The 17,134-nt window shown below is 40.0% G+C and overlaps 1 protein-coding gene across 8 annotated transcripts in view; it reads left to right on the forward strand.

Moving 5' to 3' along the window:
• CALD1 (caldesmon 1) overlaps positions 1-17,134 on the forward strand; it is a 202,748-nt gene that overhangs the window by 26,650 nt on the left and 158,964 nt on the right. For 6 of the 8 annotated variants that reach the window (XR_008747697.1, XM_055807422.1, XM_027782807.2 and 3 more), the window contains exon 2: positions 14,764-14,848. The exons of the other annotated variants lie outside the window; for them this stretch is intronic. The gene's annotated coding sequence lies outside the window, so the exon portion shown is untranslated. The remainder of the gene's footprint in view (positions 1-14,763; positions 14,849-17,134) is intronic. 8 annotated transcript variants of the gene reach the window in all.

Raw genomic sequence — 17,134 nt, forward strand, 5'->3', positions numbered from 1 at the left:
ATGAGAGAAACTGGATACCATCAGTTTTGTCCTTATATCTCCTTAGTATAATGGAGCTAATCCTTGTGTTCAGTGTTATCTGTTATTGCATGCTTGGTGTATGTAGGCAGCAGTAAGACTTGCTATCTTCTGTGTCCGGTTTGTTTGTAGTGCCAGTGTTTGTTTAAGCTCAGAAAAAAATTATTGCTAACGCTCTCGTTACAAAATTTTAGGGCTTCCAGCTTTTTCTTCCCTTGAAAAGCACTAAAAGATGTACAGGCTGAAATGTAGGTTAAATCTATTTCTATGAATCTGGCCCCAGGTCAATGTTCCACTTGATGTACTGGGCAGGACACATCACGACAGAGTATGTCTCCCACTCTAACTGGCTGAATGTGGACCTCATGCAAAGTGACAGAAGGTGGATCTGCCATCACATGAGACTTCAGAAGTAGGTTCTCATCAGAGTTGTTTTGGGTTAGCTTGAGATAGACGGGCCCATGTTTAACGTATAATTTGTTATCATCTTTGTATTTTTCAAATTTTTGCTTCTATTCTCTGCCCACGAATTTGAGGCTTGACTTCTCAATAAGACTCTATGACACATTTTTAAATTGTTCTCATGACTCGACTCTGTATTTTGAAATGAGTGCTTGTATAGGCTTCTCTGTTGCATCTCTCATCACCTTTTCTTGATGCCTCCCTGTAAATGTCAGGCACTTCATCTCTTCTATGACTTCATGTACCTTCCTGCAAGGCTGGTGACCCAGGATGTTCTGCAAGTCTGCATATATCTTGTCAACACCAGTTGTGCTTTGGACCGGGCCTGCTCCTAAGTAATGTAGACAGATGGTTGGGATCGATTTCAACAGAGCCCTTGTTCTGTGCCACCCCTCTGCCTAAACTTGCCTTGTTTGTTTTACCTGCTGTTGGATCTGATAGTGCTAGTGTCCCAGAAACAAGGGCAAGGGGAATATTAGCCTCCTGTGAATGTTAATTGGTTTCCGTGTTTCTGAAGAAGTTTCTGGCTGCTTCAAGTGTATCACCTCAACATCTTTGCAAGACCTGTCACTCTCTTGAAACTTGCAATGCATTCAGGTTTCTGTTTGGCCATCCTGCTGTAATCCTTCTGTTTATGAGGATTTTTTATCAAGATGATTCATCTTGAATTCATTGTGTGCCCTCCTCTGTGGGGTTTCAGTAGGCCATCGCACAACGATTGGCAGGACTACCTGAGCGGTAACAGTGTGATAAGATCCATCTGATCAGCACTGCTCAGGTTCATGTGGTCACTCTTGGCATTTCACAGAAAGCTTGGATGTCACCGTGCTCTCTTTGAGTCTTAGGTAGCTATATGGCCAGTTGTACTGTCAAATTCTCCTCGTTCTGTTCACGTATGGCCAAGCAATAGTAGAATTTCATTGCCTTCTCCTAGTTTATGTAATATTTCTGGGTCTATATATTATGTTACATTGTAGTATATATTACAGATATATACCTTTCCAAGCCTTGTAGGCTGGCAGAAGCATTACTGCAATGTGGATTGGATGGTGGTTTATTGGGTTGGATGTAGTGAATAGAGTGATCATGTGAGGCAGTGTTCTTCCCTATAGTTTGTTAGTCAGTTTTGGCAGTGTTGTCTCAACTTAAAGTAGTTGGCAAGTATTTAATCATAGAATCATTTAGGTTGGAAAAGACCTTTAAGATCATGAAGTCCAACTGTTAACCCAGGACTGCCAAGTTCATCACTAAACCATTGGGCCGGACTTTGGGGTGAATGACTGACATGCCCATTTTTAGTGGACATTTAATTATAAGGGGTGAAATGGAGAAAGTAGTAAGGTAAAAGATGTGATTTCCCTCTGCAGTGGTGTTTTTCCATTCACATAGTTGATGCTGACTGGAATTAAGCCTGGATTAAAATTTGGATGCTAACTGCAGTCTACATGCATGGAAAAAAATAGAGAAATAAATTCCTTCATGATAGCTGATTTTTGCAGAAATGCCTTTAGGTTGAAGTACTACATGCATTTTACAAAGTTCATGTACCTCTGCAGTTTATTTTAAGAGATCTGAATTTATTTGGTGTAGATTTATTTCAATTATCTAATCAGAAGCAGACACATAACTTCTTAGGCTGTCAAAGGTATTCAGGAATGTATGACAAACTTCAAAGGAATGCATAAGATCTCGCTACACATCTTACCATACATTTTTATAGAAAAGAGTTAATTAAATTTTCTCTTTCTGCCCAGAAATTACTTTTAGGCTAAATTAAGTATGTGGGGTTGTAAGGCTTTCGAGTGTTCTCTTTCTGCTTTAACTTTGTGACTGATTAAGCAGCCAAATGCTTATCTGGATCAAAGAAGTAATAAGCAAAGGGGCATCCTTAGGCCAGTTATCAGTTGCAAACAATCTTAACTGTCACGTATCCAAGTTCTAAAGTGCATACTCAACTGAACGGATAAAGCAATGGGGACTGTGTGTAATACTGTTCACTTGTAATGAAGAAACTTCCAGGGGGAAAGGAGTGCTGTTTCCTAGTGTATGTTTCTGCAGGCATGGGTTTGCTGGAGAACAAAGTGACTGTACCACCCTTGTGAATCCTGCCTGGTGTGGCATGTGGTCCCAGTCAGATGAGACATGAGTTTCCTTGTTACAGTACAGTCTTTCCCCCTGCCTCCAGATTGGGAATGCAGCTTATTCTTGGGTTATTTCCTGTGGAGGCTTAATTTATGTTCACTTGCTGGGAGGGAAGAAAAAAAGAGGTCTAGTTATCTGAATATACAGCATTCAAGTATGTTTGCAGGGACAGTATTTCAAGTTATTAGTCTCAGCAATTTAGATAAGAACATGTACTTTCCTATGAAAGACAAGGCACAGTGTCTTAATATTAATACCTGACACAGAGTAGCCCTATGTGATAAAGTACCTAGATAACTCAACAAGGGGTGAATTAAAAATGCCTGGGAAGATATATGATGCCATTAGTAAAACATACAGATTTATGTGTGACGTTAACATCTCTAAGGCAGCAGAAGCAGAATTGTACTACGGAAGCTGCATAAATGTTTTGCTTCCCTGCAGATGCAACAACAAAGAGATCTCAGAGAAAGTATTATCTAATGAGTAAAGCAGTGCCTATGATTTGACTGACTTAGTATTCCCTTCAAGTTTTCCTGTGTCTCCTCTGGCAAATGCCAAGGATTCAAATTTTTGAAATTATGGCTGATGGCCGTAATGATAGTGGCATTTTGGGTGTGGTTGAACACAAGAGTTGGGTTGCCCTTTCTTGATGTTTAGGTATCTCAGGATCTGATGGGAATGCCTATGCACATCATGGGGGAAACTTAGTCAGAAAATACGACCCCACAGGAACAGGACAAGCCAACAGCAAGCACCAAGAAGTAGAGGTCTCCTGAAGTCCACTTCTTGAGCTCTTCCACACCGGTGCCAGGAAGCAGATGAATCTAAGTCTGCTAGTTGGCTGTGTGGCACGCTTTATCTCTGATGGCTGCAGGATCAGGGGGATGAGAGAATTGCCGAGTCCTCTCTGGCTGAGCCCTTTGCTGTTTTATGTTGACTGCTGTGGCTGTGAATTACGCATGTTCTTTTTGTCAGGCCCAGTCAGGCTCTGTTTTGCATGAGCGTAGAGTGGGTCAGCGTGACGCATCCTCATTCAGCCGCGGGGCAATCCTGTACCTCCTGCCCAGAGGGAGGTTTCATTGTCTTATAATATATAGAGATGGAGCCACAATTATAATACTCCCACAGCCCTGGAGTTTGAAACTGTTCTCATTCCTGTTGGGAATTTCTGGCCGTACAAAGTAAATTCAGTTGAGCAACAACTTATTTTTTAATAGATAACTTTTCTACAATGCAGAGAAGGAATTAATGATCAAGGATTGTAGTTCTTACTTGTTGAGAGCCAGTGTGAAAGTCAGTAGTCTGTATTGCCTTAAAAACAGAGATAAGAAAAGCTGTCATGATGCCTTGAGTACAGAAAATTTAAGGAACAGCTTTGTTTCCCAGTAGAGAAGGCAGGTTTCTTTTGAGCAGACCATCAGTGTGTAGTAAACTGAGGCATAATTATCTATTGAAAATTTTTATTCCTCCTCTTTGAATCAAATGTTAGCATTTATATATAGATAGAAGTTCTGCTGTTTTTGAGGTAACAGAGTTTAGTTTTGATACAAGGTATTGTTCGTTTGGGGGAAGTAGGTGTTGTGGTAGGTGTGCAGCATAGTGAAGAGTTTTGTTGAAGCAGTTGGTTAATGTCCCCAGAAATGTGGGGATCAGAAGTTAAAGCTGACCACACCTTTTCAATCCGACAGTTAGCTGAAGGTAAAAGAACAAAAAAATGCTGCTTGTAATAAATAAGAATAATCTCCTGGTGCTGAAATGCAGAATCCTTTTACATTTGGTCAAATGTCATTAATAATACATTACATGTAAAATCATTTTTCATCTGAAAGGTCTCAAAGATCTTTACAAAAGTGTATTTTGTGCCAAACTTCATTGAAAGTATCAGAAGAGACTGTGGCATAGTGAGCCTGAGGATTTTGTCTTAATTTACACATGAAATGGGAAAGGGAAAACTAGAAACCTGACGCAGAGCTAGTAGGCTAGATACATGACAATCTTTTGTGTTTTTTTCTGTCAGCTGGAGAACCCCAATATATGCAACTGCTGCATATAGAAAGGCTACAGATACTGACAAATATCAGAAGTGCTTTGTTAATTTCTGATGCATTTTTAATTTTTTGATGAGGAATGTTGACCAGAAACATCTCCATGGTGCAGAACCCTTTATTGTTTAGGTGTTAATTTGTTCCATTTTATTGTTCGTGGCATATTTTTTTTTATCTTGTAGTCTAAAATGGATCAAAACCTCACTTTTATGATGTGTAAGCATGTTTTTTACATTTATTTTCATAACTTCCAATGTAAAGAATTACTCCAAGGAGCTTTACTCACGTTAATAAAGCTGGAGTCTGAGGATCCATGGAGCAGGGAGGTCCTTTAGCTCTCTTCCGTAGCATGGACGGTCCTGGCTGCTTTACAGAAACAAAGATGTAAGGGTGTAATTTGGCAGCACTTGTTCTCAGTAGTTGCAGGATGAAGGGCCTGGTGGAAGGTCTTCAGTGAGTTTTGGATCAGATCGTGAAATAGTTTGCCTATGAAACATCACAGAATTCAGATTTAAAAATAGATTTTATTGGAGACCAAGCTTCTTACATAAAAGAAAGCCTTCAAAACTATATTGGAATAAGTGGTTGTGATTCCTTTAAAATCGAGAAATGAAACTGTTCTAGTGATTTCTAAGAAAAGTGAAAGTTAGCATGTAAGAAACAGATGCTGAGCTTTTGGCCTTGTTGAAATTGATGACGAAGCTTCTCTCCTATCCAGTTGTAGTCCGTTCTCAGATTTGGCAGTCTCACTGATTTTTGGCTGTTGACTGTTTTTAGCAATAATCTCTGGCAATAATACACCGGGTTTCTGGAAGTCTAGTACCCTAGGCTACTAGATGTATGTAAATCCTCTACAAATGTTTAGTGTGTAAATGCAGAGCATTTTGATTTCTTACCCTAGTAAGCCTGGTGCTTCAGATTGATTCCAATTGACTGCAGTGTCAATCAGTGCAGTAGATGGTAATTCCAATACAGAAAAATTTCAGATCTACTTATTTTGACTTGTCATTGTTGGAAGTTTAGAGAACTCTGCACAGCAATTGCAATGGTTTAATCAACAGTCACCATTCTTCTAGAGTAAAATGGATGAGCTGAACAAAGACCCCATATAAAAATCTTGACCCCACCAGAATGAGTGTGCATGCATAATTTAAAGCTCCCAAACAGTCTTGCTAAATTCACATTTTATACTGTCACAGACAGTCATGGGATGTAAAACAATAGTCTGGCTCTTGCGATAGGTCAAAGGTCTGTTTGCTCGTTCATATTTCTCCTTACTTAATTTGGCAAGTGGGCACTCTTTCTGTCAAAGAGAAGAGGCTAAAACAAAGGGCATTTTTTTTCCCAAGTTATTTTTGAAATGCCTTGATTCTTGGATGCCCAGTTAGGATATTTTAGACCTGGCTGTCATTACCCTGGAAATCAAATGCTCTTACAGCAGCCTAACACAGGCAGCCAAAATCATTAAAAGCTTTTGGAAAAAAAATCATCTAAACATACTGAGGTTTATGTTCAACTGCACAAAACAGCAAAGCACTAGTTATAAGCTTAACAGAGGATTCATATCTTCTTTCTTACATATCAATTTTTAACCAAAATTTAAAAGTATGACCTTTAAAGAGCTAAAGATGAGGTATAGTGTTTTCTCCTTTCTGTTGTCCTCACGCACATCCATACATTTTTTTCTATACAAGGAATCTTTCTGTGCTTGGGTTATTTCCTCTTTTATGTATATATATAATAAGCCAAATAATGAGGAGCTGTGTATTACGCTTAGCTGACATTCACACAAGACAGGAATTAAATTCTGTGGGAGCTTGAGCAGCTGCAGGATCTAGCTCACTCTAACAAGCTGGACTGTGTCCTTCCCCCACTTCCCAATGATAAGGAGTGTTCCACTGCGTGGAAGTACCTTATTTGGTGTAAATCTCATCAGCATTGTCAGGACCCTAACAGAAGAAGCTCCTGTGAGCTTAGGTCTGTCTGCTTGCAACATGGATCCTGTGTGACCCATCAGCAACATTGCTGTATTCAAAGAAGGAGACTTGCAGCAGTTCATTCACTTTTTTTTTTGTGCTGGTCCTCAAATGTCAGCCTGGGATTATTCATGATTTGTCACAGACCTGGCAGCACAATCCCTTCCTGTGTTTTCAAGTAAAGGTGATTCTTTGAATATATTGTTCCACAGACATTTTTTTTCCTCAGTATTTCTGCAACATTTTGCTTTCTTTATCTGCCCTTGGCATAAAAACATGAAACTGAACAACTCTAATCAGAATTATTTGTTGGGGAACTGACAAAGCAACAATTTATTTGAGATGCTATATCAAACTCTTGTAGACGCAAACCAAATGATACAGTGAATGTCTTTGGGTTAGAAAAATTCCTATACACTAGTGCCAGTTTATCTCACTTCAGACTCCAGTAGGTAATCTTTCCTGGACTCATGTTATCTACCTGCAGAGAACAGATGGTTATTCTCAATAACTTTCAACAGTATGTAGCAGTAAGATGTTAAATAGCTTTCTTATTATTTATTTTGAAAGAAATCTTTAAAAGATGCCTTCCTTCTACAGTGTAAAATGGCATTAAGATCACGCTGTCAGACATTCCTTTTTCTCTGTTGATTTCAAAGTTCTTTACGAAGGAGCTTGGCATTGTTTTCCCTTTTGTCAGTCTGAGAAATTGAAGCACAAGAAAAAAAAATTACTCCTGCGACAGCACCAGACTGGAGTTGATACCAGCCGAGTGCTTTGTCCACTGTGTTATGCTGTGCTCTGAAGGGCACTAATCTCACCGTCCAACTAGTATCAAACATGCTACTAAAACCATTGAAATATTATCCATGAAGGAGATGGGTGGGATACAAAAACAGGAAAAATTCTTTTTTCAATAGTCCATGGCATCATAGAGCTGTAGCAAATGACAAATCTTTTGAAGAGTCCAGCAAAGGGCAGAATTAGATTAACTTTTTAAAAGAAATTCAAGTAACAGCATAACTTGTGCTCTGTCACACAACATTTTAGCGTGCACAAGTGAGCCAGACAAGTATGTTGTTTTAACCCACATTCAACATTCCTATCAGTAAATCTGCACAAAGGGCCCCATATCCATATCTTGTGCAGTACTATCATTAAATCTCTTTTTTTGCTACTGCCTGGAATTTCATTATGAACCATTAGTGATGTAATGCTAAACCTATGGAATCTTAAACGTGTCTTAAAATCTGTGGAATAAACTAGGCTCGTACCAAATAAAAAAGGCAGTACCAACAAAAAATGCTGCATCTTTTTCAAATGGCTCATTAATATTTTTCCCCAAACACGTTTCAACTAAAATGTCTCAAACTTGCTTCATTAGTTCTGTTTTCCAGTAAAAGTTGTCACTCTTTTCTCCCATCCCCTGTTCCCAAGACACTATTTGCTGGTTCATTTAAATACAAAATGTCTGTTGTATGCTGCCCTCTTTTGCATGAAGAGTGTTTGAGTTGCTTCTGGTTGCTGTAGGAGCCTGCCTTTGAATTTTTCCTGGCATTGTGGGATTCTGTGAGACTCTTTCTCACCTTTATATTCTGAGATCTCCCAACATTTCATTAATCAGTTATGTGAAACATACCGGTCTGAAATGAATAGAGTGAAATTTGCATCATTTGGGAAGATCCTTTGTTCATAAAGGAGGGTGTGATTTACACTGTGGCCACTGGTAAAAAGAAGAAAAAAAATCTTTAAACTCTAAAACTGTACCTTTAATCATATGGAGAATGATTCAGGGATGATCAGGCTTCTCTGTGAGATGTTTAACTGGCTTAGAATCATGCTTCTATCAGAAATAGGAGTAAAAACTGAAGCATGTGCTTTAAAAGAAGCAGATCTTCAGCAGCCAAACAAGGAAAGAACTGTCTGCTTCTGAGTTTTAGTCTGTAGAAAGGCATGTGCTTGTGTTTTGCTGGAAGTGCTGCAGAAGCTGTTCTGCTGGAGTTGATGTTTAGCTTTGAACCAGTGCTGCCTAGAGGTAGAAAAGCAGGATGGGGGGATACTGGCAGCAGTGCAGTATGCTCGGAGGGTGTCACAGTCCTGCTGACTGTGGGGAGACACTGCCCCATGGGCCTTCCTTGTACTGTGCAAAGATGTGACCAAGGACGGACCATCGGGCAAGGGAGTGCGTCCTGCATGCTCATGCGTATGCTTGGCTGCTAGGATTGATCAGGAGCTATGCTAAGGAGAAATGACTCACTGCTGGCTCCCTTACTTGTAATGTGTGGGAATCAGCTGAGGGCCAAAGCGTGTTCAGCTAGAGTGTGATCCGTTAGCACTCAGTCTTCAGTGTGCTCGCTGCCATATCTGCTTGTCTAGCTGTCCTCCTCACTCTGGAGCAACAAGTTGTAAGGCTTTGCTATCAGTCTGCTGCCTTATCTTGGGATGTGCTTTTATGGCTAGATGCATGGCTTTGACAGCTTTGTGACAGTGTTGTACCTTCGTATTGCAGACACAGCCTTCAGTCCCATCCAGCTCTTTGCCTGTCCTGCAGCTATGCTGGGTGCCTGCTGTCAACACAGCATTTGTTAGAATTGTTTGATGCTCAGTGCATTTTCCACTTGTAGAACTATAATTGTTTTACTGATGCCTGTAAGACAACCTTTGCTTCAAAAACCTTGTATTTTTATGAACAAAGGCTAAATTTCAGCACTGTAACAAAGTCTCAGCCTGGGCAAAATGTTGTTTGGCTTGTATTTTATTCCTTACATCAGCACAGATTGAAACTCCAGAGAACTAAGTTAAGAAAATAAGGGATGAAGTAAAAATTGTGCTTTATAATCAAGACTACCAATGGTCAGTTTAAATGCGCAGGGAGCACTCATTAGGTCAGCCAGTGTGTACCAAAGAAGGAATAACCCCAGGGACAGGAGCTGTAGTATGCGTGAGGTGTTTCAGCATGATGTGACTGGGTGCTAGAGATCCTTCAGAGCAGATGATGCTTTAAATTCCACTCTTCCTTTGTGAGCCTGATGACAAACTTGTCGAAAACAGCTTTACAGATTTAAACAACAAAACCAAACAAAACCTCCCTCCCATAAACCCCTGTCTCTTCAGAGTTTTCTTTTCTTTGAGCTCTAAATTCACTGCTGATACTGGCTTAGGAATTGGCTGGCTGCCCAATACAGTTGTCCCACAAAAATGTATAGAATCTCTATCTTTCAGTCTTCTATAAAGAAAAACATGGAACAAAAATGTCAAGGGAAAAATGTGTAAAATAGGACACGACCTTCTTTGGAGTAAATATGTAAAAAATTTTAAGGATCCTCAAAAAAGCCATTCTTTTCTAAAATTCAAATATTTCTGTTGATGACTGATACCAGAATTGATAGAGGCAGTAGGATAAATGGGTGAATGGTGGGAGTTTTAACCAAAAATGTCTGATCAGAAATTTTAGAACAGGGTTCTGCCTATATGTGTAGCAATCACGCATGTGCTATGTCTTTTGTAGGCTGACAAGGAAACAACATAACTTGCATTGCTTTTTTTCCTACTGAGGATCACACATTGAGTTGTCATCAAATTATTAACAGAAATTGCCAGAAATTCAGCTACAAGCCAGAAATACAGTACTACAAGCTGTACTTCTAGCAAGGTTATGGCTACCTGTACTTTTTCCCATCAGTGGTGAAAAATACTGTGAAAAAAGAAGTGCTACTCTTAGTTCAACCAACAGGGAAAACTACTTTAGTTCTTTTTTACATGCTATTAGAGGAGAAATTAAAGCACTTATTTTAATTGGTAAGATAAAATTGTAAAAGAAGTTACCTTGCTGTGGCAGGGAGAATTATTGTTTTGCTATTTTAACTATGTCCCTTTAACTAGTCACACACACACACATACATATATATATATATATATATAAACCTTGTGAAAAATGGTATCTTAAGGGAGATTTGCAAAAGCATTCAAGAGGCCTATAAGCTGCAACTATTGCACATTACTGCCATGTTTCTGTCTTCAGCCTGATCAGGTGTAAGAGTTGGGGATTTGCATCTGAGGATGGCTACCCTACTGAGCATTTCAGATGTGGTTCTGTATAGGTGTGATTCTGCACTGTGGGTTGCTTGCTATTAGGACATCAAAGAGGAGCTGCTGTCTGTGATGGGTAGTGGTTTTCGTGTTGTCTCTTCAGGTGATCATAATTGGAAGGTGGTGTTGCTGATTGCACTGAAAGATATTTTTGCCATTTGTTTCCTTTAAAATGTCTGTAGCCCAGATCCATTGGGTTGTGATGTCTTTTGATCTCAGGAGCGGAATAGAACTAGGCCAAGTAATCCCTGGGAACTTCTGCAGCCAGAATTGCTGGAAAGCAGGGTAATTCAGTACCTATAATGCTTTCCGCTGAATCAGTGCCATACCTGATATGGTTTCAATGAGTTGCTTGGCTGTTTTTCATGCCTCCTGCTTTAATAGCCCTGAGACAGAGCTCCAAAGATGTTCAGAAATCAAAGTTTGATTTCTATAGGTATTTAGATGTTTGTGCCATAATGGGTGGGGTTGTCCTCAGCATTTTGGCCAAACAAAAATTCAAAGTGTATGGCATTTCATGGGTGTGGCCATGAAGTAAGGTGTTTTGTTTCATTATTTAGCTTGTAGAAAAGAGGAACAAGCCCCTTCTAGGAGAATGGAAGTAGGTAGCCTGCGGTGCCATGGTTTTCTTTGCTAATGGAAGCTTTACCATCTAAGTGCTCCCACAGTTAATACCACGGAACAGGCCCACCAGGATTGCCCTGCTGTGAGAGACTGTGATGCCTAAACCCAATTCTCAATCTGCATGTAACATCCGGACCTTACTACTTACTGATGTGGGAAAGGACTGGTCCATAGGCCCCCACCTTTGTGATATGGGATGTGTGTGAAGCCCTGCAGCTCATCTTCCTCAGCTCAGGCGTGATTCTACAGCTCCCGTGCCCACATCACTTGGGTTGACCTGATCTCAAATAAGTGTAATAGCAGTGTAACAGTGAGTGAGATCTCACGTTATTTCATGTCATGAAAATGGCCTAAACCATGAAAAAGTTGCACTTTATGTCAATCTGGACAATTTACAGGCACTCCAGGTTTTAAGGACTAGCTCAGAAAACTTACAAATTCTTTTGTAGTGTACCATTAATTTTATTTTGAGGAAGGAGAGAGATAGACAATGTATACTTGGTCATTTTGCTTGACCTACAAAGAATATAGTGCTATACCGTGTTTACATAAAGCTTGCTCCAGTATGCAAAAGTAACCCACAGAATCCAGCTTGCTTATTGTAGTGGTCAAGTTAAATTGCAGGGAAGGGATTTCTCAAAAATGTTAGACTAATGCCTTGTGATCTAAGCTGTAATGACTTTTTTCTGAAAATGATTGTTTTCCCCTTCCTACAGAGAACAGTTTCATCCTGGAAAAGAGCAATGGAAAAACATGCTTTAGTTTGTTTATAAAAATGTAAATGGCCTGTTTCTCAGTTTAGAAGTAGCTATCTCTACCTATAAAATTAAGAAAGTATGTATTAACAACTTTAAGAGGAAGCTTATATTTCCACAGCTGTTTGGGTCTGGTACCCATACCTCCATTTCCCCAATCTGGTGATTAGTTGATCAGTATGTAAGTAAATATATTAATGAGATGATCGATAGGAAAGACTAAAGAAACAATAAGGTAATCCATTTGTATCGTACTTTGACCTCCTTTAGGAAAGAAGTGCAAAATAATTGTTTCAATTTTTCTTTGTGTGTCATCCAGAGATTGCTTGAGAATGAAACAAATAAATTAGTTTTATACAATCTTTTTAGTTGTTGGTGTCCCTTGACTTTGATGTTTTGCAGGCTATATGATATAAACCAGTATAAAAGTATATCAACAAGTGGATAAAACACTTCTTTGCCTCAAATCCTGCCTAGTCCTTAGTGTTCACTCAACAAATTTGTACCTCAACAAATGTGTGCCTAACTTCAAGAGGGCAAGTAATCTTGTTTGGTTGGTGAGGAGCATGCTGAAGTACCTTGTGAATGTGAGCACTTAAGAATGGCTTGTTAGTGTATGCCAGGAAAGAAAGCTAAGTGAAAGCCTTAGAATGGAAATGAGATGTTCTTCTGATTAAACTAATGCCCACCTTTGCCGGAGCTTTATCTCTGAAATATTTCAGCAGTCAGGATGTTACAAAATTTAATGCTGTTTACTATATTGTACCTTTGAATTTTTGTTATTTTCCTCCTCATACGTAAATCATAGTGTATTTATTTTTTTCATGGCTACAGTAAGTTATGTAGGGTGAGCAGTGTAAAAGCTGAATCCCTAATTGAAAGAACTGGATCACCTCACATAGCTACATGACTTCTGGATGGCATGTCAGTCATTGGATTTTATTAATGATTGGAGCAGTTTTGCATTATACTGATAGAAGGATAGATTTAGCTTTTTCTCTGCATTAGAACATTCAACTGCTATTGGCTTTAATGGGAATTTTATTGAGGCTGTGATAGCCCAGAAACCTGGATCTCTGCAATGCTCAGAGAGAATCTGTATTCCTTTCACTAGATCTCCTGGATTTGGCAGACCTCAGAAAAAGCAGAGCTCTTCAGCCCTGCTGAAGAGTAAGCTGTGATGCTTTCTTAGGAAGGTCCAGAGTAGAGTTTCCTGTAGGAACTGCCACCTCAGCTGGACACAGCTGTGGTTTTCCATCATGGTACTTCTTGGGCCAGCAAAGGTGTGTGTTGTTTTTGTAAAATGGGATAAAAGTTGTGTTTAGCCGTAGTGGGGCACAGCACTATATGTGTTGTGGAGACTTTGACTTCCCCACCATCCCATCACATTTTGTCTTTGTAAGACCTTGTTTGACAGGCAGTATAAAATTAAACAAACCCCTCAGAATTCCCTGAGATAAGCATCACCACCCTTCAACATTACTGCTTAAAGATTTAGAAGAAATGGTGCAAAAATGCAGTGCCACTTGTGAAAGCATGATATATTTTTCCAGAGCTTGGTCAAATCACCTCCTCAAGCCAGTTATTCTAATGAATATTCTTAATCACATCTGCTGATTGTGTTGATTAGATGGACAACATGGAAGGTAAGCTGTATTTGTGTAATTAAAGGCTGATTGTGAAGCCAGCTCCTTTTTGAGATGTACTACTTCACCTGACTTAACAGATAAATAACATTTCTCTGTAACTTGTGATACCAGCCTTTTGTCTTTTGAGTATATAGACATTCGGAAGTTTTGTCTTTTTACTGCCTCTGTAGATGAAAGGGGATAGGAGCCACCAGGGCCCCTGAACATCTTCCCATTGGGCTTATTTTACTCCAAGTATTCCCCCAGGAATTCCCTCCAGTTCTTCTGCTGAGACATCACTTGGAGGCAATTTCCAGTCTTCACTGCACACCACCCAAGCTGTTATCACTTATTCTGGCTATTACTCAGAGGTGGCTGTTCTACCACTGTAACAGTCACGAAGCGGCTAACTACATGTCGAGGCAGACAAACAACCTGTCACCAAAACCTGTGTAAACGCACTCCAGCAGCTATGCAGAAATAGCCAAGTGTTTTTGCATCTTTGACTGGCATCAGCCAGCAAGCAAGGAACCATGCTGGTCTACAGCCAAAACAAATAGGGAATTCCCTCAGATACTTTTTGTGAAGTGAATAACGGGGGCATGATCAGGTTTGGCTCCATATTAATCAGTGCAGTTTGGCTATTAAAATTCTCACTTCTGTGGCTGATGCTTCCGAGGCTGTTCTCAGGATTGTATTACATTGTGATTGGGTTACAGTCGCAGCAGCAGGATCAGGTGAATGGAGCAGTTTTCCCTGCAAGTGGAAGCAACTCTTTTGCCTTAATGTGACTTCGGATGCATAGTGCGGTCTGCCCCATTTCACTTGAGATTTTCTACTTCCTCACCAAGTCGTCACTGGAAAAAGAAAAGGAGCTGTAAGTCAGCTTGGTCACGGGTGCAATAGCACCTAGCAACTGCAGCAGGGAGTCACGATCTGGTCTGCTTTCTAGATCACCCTTACTGTAAAGTTCTGCCTTTGCCCTCTTCATTCCCACCTATAAACACTTCTGTCTTTCCAGCGCCTGTGATAACCATTTGGTTACTCAGAGAATCCCTTGGGAGCTGAAGAGGCAGCATCTTGCAGGCTCAGGGGCATCGTAACTGGTGAGATATGCTATTAATGCTTATATATATATTTATTTTTTTTTCCTGGAGGTATTTTGTATTCAGTTGAGACAATTGCTCTCATGACCAGCACTTTAATGTTAACTTAATTTGCTTTCCACGTCAGATCTTGAGTTTCGAAGAGGCCATTCTGGTGGTTAGTAATCAGTTTAATTTAACACTGTTGTCCCTGGATATTACCTGAATGGGGAGGGAGCATTTCTTCCTTTGAGAAGGCCTAACTCTTAATAGTCTTTGTCATTAAACTTTCGCGTGGTCATCTTTGCACACACACATCAGTTGTACACACAGGGTAGAGACTGAGGTGATTATTTCAGCTCAACAGCCATACTAGTTTTTATCCTGGTGAAAGGTTATGAATATGGAGACTATTATATGTCATTAAGATAATAATGTTGCTGAGTATGTTAGTAAAGTCAATTACTATATTCCCTAGGTGTTCTGGTTTTAGTTTGATAGGGACATGTAAACCAATTCTGCTTGCCAGGTGGGAGGAAATTTGCCTTTCAAAAGGCTGTTGCTTCAGCACTTGATAGGAGTCTTGCTAAGCAGTGGTAATAATAATAAATGTTCCCAGGCTACGCTTGTTTTATAATTGCTGTTCAGCACAAATTGCTTCAAGTGAGGGAACTCCATCATTCTGACTACACAGGTGGAGGTTATGATGTCATGCGTAGCAAACTCACTGATCCAAAAGGATGGGACGTTTTTTGTAAAATACTAATTAATGTAGACTTACGGTAACGAAGACTAAGGAAAACAATTAAAACGGATTTAAAACTTAAGTGAAGAAGCCAACCTCGATGAGAAAGTTAGGAAAAGACTTGCTTTGACTTGTTACCCTGTTTGCTGAACACCTCTCTGAAATGACTGGCCACTATCAAGGGCTGTGTCTTGGAGGAGGGATATCACAGATCTGATCTTGACTTTTCCCATGAGGGTAGTGTTTTGTAAGTGTCCCAAGAAGTCATGGTCATATACATGGCAGAACTGACGGCTATTGTGTCTGCGTTAACTTTTAGCAAGTGAACAGCAGATAACGGCTTGCCTTTGAGTCATGTTGCCAGTCTTGCACCATTTTTCTACTCTGTCTCTTATAATGACTGGTGTTCATCAGGCAGATCCAAGAGTCCCAAGCAGGGCAGGGTCCGGAGCACACACTGAGTCTGTGTGGTCAGCTGTAGCTTGCCTGCTTTTCTGGGCTCTGGCTATCACAGCTTGTATCAGGACATAAGGGGAAAGAGAGGCAGGGTAAGCTGGAGCTAAGGCTAGGAGTAATAGAAAGCTAAAAGTCATAGTTTGTTGGACAGTGTTATCTCCAAACACTTTTCATTTGCAGTGTAAAGGCTCCAGTTTCAGTCCTTGGGATTAATTATTCTTTAAGAAGTAGAAAACAATGCAATATGCAATTGGTGAGCCGTCCTGACCAAAGGCATGCCAGAGTAAAATTATTTTTTGAGGCTGTTAACTATGCTGACTAACAGAGAGTTGGTTAATTCTGTAAGGATAATGTTTTGGGCAAATTCCCAGCCTCCAAATGCCTGCAGGCAGACTTGCCCATGTTTGTGGTATATTTGAGGTCTAAGTGTCCCTCCTTTGGGCCCTGTATTTTGAGAGGAAATTTTAATGGAAGGAAACATTGTTGCAGAGCAGCAGCCTTTTGCACTTTCCAAAGAAATATTAAGGCCAAAGGTTTTGTTTTTTCAGGGCAGATGATGTGAATCATCTAATATTTACTTGGCTATAAATAGTGATGGGCAAGGCTCTAAGGATGGATTCCTGGGAGATTGCATCAGGATGGTTGTTCCCCAAACTGAGCAAAGGCAACAGTTGTCTTTACCTGTCACGTCCTCTTTGACACAGAGAACAGCATTATTGTTAAACAGACTAGCAAATAATTGTAATAAATTTGTGAGTTTTGCATTCCTCTGCTCAGGTGCCTCTTATTTCTCTTCAGTCCTGACAAGAACAAAAATGTGTCTTATTTCTAATAAGAGATGGCAGTTTTACACTGGGGAATCTTCATTCCAAATGTTCTGATTCTCCAGCCTCAGCAGCAGTGATGCAGATTATATTAGCTTTAGGACTGTGCAGATATTAGGAGAAAGTGCAACCCAGTAGGAGAAAGCACTTAACTGGGATGCAAGAAGTGCTGCTCTTGAAATGACCAACTGGACTTGGGCAGGTAACTGCATTTATCCGTGCCTCTCTTGCCCCATCTGTAAACAGAAGGGAAGAGTATTACTTTTCTTGGAGAGCTGCTGT

The sequence above is a fragment of the Falco peregrinus genome, chromosome 6 (assembly GCF_023634155.1).
Source record: "Falco peregrinus isolate bFalPer1 chromosome 6, bFalPer1.pri, whole genome shotgun sequence".
In the NCBI taxonomy this organism is placed as follows: Eukaryota; Metazoa; Chordata; class Aves; order Falconiformes; family Falconidae; genus Falco; species Falco peregrinus.